The following is a 4,401-nucleotide window of genomic DNA, read 5'->3' on the forward strand; positions in this document are numbered from 1 at the left end:
ATCTTTCAATAAAGTGAAGTGGCACAGGAGGCACTCACTCATCTCTGCCAAGAAATTTGGAAGACAACTATCTGGCCAACTGATTGGAAGAGATCCATATCTGTGCCCATTCCAAAGAGAGGTGACCCAAAGGAATGCGGAAATCATTGGACAAACTCTTTGATATCTCATGCTAGTAAAGTTTTACTCAAGGTAATACAGAAATAGCTGCAAGCATGCATTGACAGAGAATTTCCAAAGATTGAAGCTGGATTCAGAAGAGGCCGTGGAACGAGAGATATCATTGCTGTTGTGCAATGGATCTTGACTGAAAGCAGAGCATATCAGAAAGATGTTTACCTGTGCTTTATTGACTATGCAAAGGCTTTCAATTGTGTGGATCGTGACAAGCTATGGACAACATTGAGAAGTATGAGTATTCCAGAACATTTCATTGTGCTCATGAGTAATATGTACCTGGACCAAGAGGCAGTTGTTCGAACAGAACATGGGAACACGGAATGTTTTAAAATTAAGAAAGGTGTGCAACAAGATTGTATTCTTTCACCATACTTATTCAACCTGTATGTTTATTCAACCAAGGCTCCTTAGTCTATTCAAAATTTTATTAAATTCTATTTCTGACCTTGAGACTCTATATCATGTTTCTCACGATTCCATTGCATATCACAGGGTCAGTAAAATTCCTCAGAAACTTTTATATAATATTTACCAGATTACCCCTGCAACACTATAAAGGCCAAGAGTTCATCAGTGAAGGGATCCCAATACTAATCATATTGCACAGATTTTTCTCATCTTAAATTTCCCTATCTTTACATTAATAATGTTGCTGTTGTTGTTAAGTGTCCTTGAGTTGGTTACGGCCCACAATGAGCCTGTATCGGGTTTCTGAGGAGCCAATGGTGAGTTTAACCCACTGATCTTACAGTTCTAACAGCTTTGCAGTCTGGCACATTAACCCAGAGTGCCACACCAGGACTCCATACACTAAGAATAAATCTGCTAAAAATGTTTTCTGCAGGTTTTTATGTGGCTCATCACTTCTGGTATCAGGTTTGGGCAAGAGGGTCTGTAAAATACCTCTGTCTATTCACTTATTTGAATTATTTAAGTTCAGAATCTGTGATTTACTACAAAATGCTTACATTAGCTAGTTAACATTCACTTCCATAGATTTTTACTGTGGATTATAAAACCCAAAATTATTTGTCTCCATTTTCCTCATTCTTAGAAACTCAATATAAGACCTTTGTTTTCTTACCCCAGTATCATCTCTACCTATAGTAAGCATTTTAAACTATATAATCGCATATTATATCTCCTTTGTTTGCATGAATCCAGCTTAAACGCCCTAAAGATCACAGATTTGTACTAATTACAGTGACCACCTTAAAGGTATCAATAAATCAGACTGCTGCTAATCCAGCCTTCTCAGTGCATTACTTTGAAATGCCCTAGGATGCACTGGGTATTGGAAAATATCAACCCCAGAGAAGAAGATTTATCACCTCTATCAAATAACACTCACACTGATGAATTCTGACATTCGCCTCAATATAAGTCAGAATCCATTTATTATTTAATTAGCTAATGCTATGTAACTTCTGCCATTAACTTTGACAACATATGCAGTCTCTGTCTTTTCTTTTATTATGATATAACCTAACATGAATTAAAGAGAAACTTAAATTGGGAGCTCGGTCTTCAAAGTCGTATTTTCTTTGACCTGCAGGTTGGCATCCTTTGGGTGATATGAGTTTCAATGAAGAACTACATCCTATTGTAGCAATATGAGAGGTGGTGACATTTTTAAAATGCAAGTGCTTGGCATCAAATTGAGAGTTCCTTTTAGAAAGGAGTAGCTTATGATTGTCATAAGGTTCTTGTTGTTTATCTGAAATACACTGTTGTTAGGTGCCATCAAGTCGGTACCCACTAATAGCAACATATGGAGTCCTAATATGGTGATATGGGTTAATGCACTGGACTGCAAAGTTGGTTTGAAACACAAGGTTGGTGGTTCAAGCTCACCAGCTAACCTTCAGAAACCCAATACAGAGTTTCTATGAGTCAGAGCCAACATGAGGGCACTTAACAACATCAATATTCACAACAGAATGAAACACTGCATGATCCTCCACCAACCTCATAATCGTTGCTAAGTCGGAGCCCTTTGCTGTTTCAATGGGCCAGTCCATCTAGCTGGGGGGCTTACTCTTTTTCTCCGATCCTCCACTGTATCAAACATGATATCCTTCTCCAGGGACTGGTCCCTCCTGATAACATGTCTGAAGTATAAGAGATCAACTCTGACCATACTGACTTCCAAGGAACACTCTGACTGTACTTCTTCCAAAACAAATCTGTTTGTTCTTTAGGCAGTCCATGGTACTTTTAATATTGTTCTCCAACACCATAACTCAAATGCTTCAATTCTTCTACAGTTTTCCTTATTCATTGTCTAACTTCCATATGCATATGAAGTTACTGAAAATACCCTATCTTGGGTCAGGTGCACCTTAGCCCTCAAACTGACATCTTTGCTCTTCAACACTTTAAAAAGGTCTTGTGCAAGATATTTGCCTAATGCAATAGGTCTTTTGATTTCTTGACTGTTGAGTGTTAATGACTGATTCAAGTAAAATGAAGTCTTTGATGATTTCAATCTTTTCTCCATTCATATGGCTGCTGTTTATTGGTCCAGTAGTGAGGATTTTTGTTTTCTTTTCATTGAGATGCAATCCATACCAAATGCTATGGTCTTTGATCTTCATCAGTAAGAATTTTAAGTCCTCTTCACTTTCAGCAAGCAAGGTTCTCTTCTGTACATCACAGGTTGTTAATGACTCTTCCTTCTATACTGATGTTGCATTTTTGGGTTTTTTTGTGTATTTCTTTTCACATTATCCAGCTTCTCAGATTATTTGTTCCTGGTATGGCACTGTGGTTTAATGTGCTAGACTGCAAAATTGGTTTGAACTGCAAGGTCGGCAGTTCAAGCTCACCAGCCACTCCTCAGTAACCCTATACAGTGTCTCAGTGGGTTGGATCTGACTCAATGGCACTTAACAACAACATTAGGTTGAATAAGTACAGTGAAACAATACAACCCTGGTGCACACCTTTCCTAGTATTAAAACATTCGGCATTCCCTTATACTGTTTGAACAGTTGTCTCTAGGTCTATGTACAGGTTCCTCATGAACACAATTAAATATTCTGGAATACTCATTCGCTGCAATGTTGTTCATAACTTGTCATGAACCACACAATTGAAAGCCTTTGCATAGTCAATAAAGCAAAAAAAAAAAAAAAAACAAAACAATCTTGCTGATATTTTCTGTTTTCAACCAAGGTCCACCTGACATCAGCAATGATATCCTTGTTCCACATTCTCTTCTGACTCCAGCTTGAACCTCTGGAAGCTCTCTGTCAATGTAAGGTTGCAGCCTATTTTGTATTATCTTTAGCAAAATTTTATTTGCATGTGATATTAAAGATATTTTTCCAATAATATCCACACTCCATTGGATCATCTCTCTTTGGAATGGGTACAAATATGGATCTCTTCTGGTCAGTTGGCTAGGTACTTGTCTTCCAATTTCTTGGCATAGATAAGTAAGTACCTCCAATGCTGCATCAGTTTGTTGAAATATTTCAATTTATATTTCATCAATTCCCAGTGCTTTGTTCTAGTATTCAAATCTGTTCTTCAGATGATCTCTGAATTCAGATAGCATATATTCAAGGCCACATTTTGACTATTCATGACTTGTTTTAATTTTCTTCAGCTTCAGGATGAACTTGTATATGAGCAATTGATGGTCTAGCCCTGGCCTTGTTTTGGCTAATAATGTGGAGCTTTTCCACCCTTTTTTCCTACAGATGTAGTCAATTTAATTTCTGTGTATTCTATCTGGTGAGGTCCATGTGTATAATCATCTTTTATGTTGTTTTAAAAAGTTATTTGCAATGTAGAAGTAATTGGTCTTGCAAAATTCTATCATTGGATCTCCAGCATTTTTTTCTATCACCAAAGCCATAATTTCCAACTACTGATGCTTCCATTTTGTTTCCAACCATTGCATTCCAATTGCCAGTTATTATAACTACAACTTGTTTGCATGCTTGATGAATTTAAGATTAAAGAAGTTGATAGAATTCTTCAATTTCATCATCATTGGCTTTAGTGGTTGGTGCATAAATTCAAATAATTTATGTGTTGGATCTGAAATGCGATTGCTGTTATCTCAGTAGTCTTTGCCTGAAGTATCTATATAGTGACAGAGACAAACTTTATAACTCTATGAGAACCATAAGATTTGTTTGTAGAAGTGAAAATACCCATTCCACATCTTGTAAATCTGATGACTCTTATCTCTATGTCAAAAGAAAAGTA

The sequence above is a fragment of the Chrysochloris asiatica genome, unplaced genomic scaffold (genome assembly GCF_000296735.1).
Source record: "Chrysochloris asiatica unplaced genomic scaffold, ChrAsi1.0 scaffold00227, whole genome shotgun sequence".
Taxonomy (NCBI): Eukaryota; Metazoa; Chordata; class Mammalia; order Afrosoricida; family Chrysochloridae; genus Chrysochloris; species Chrysochloris asiatica.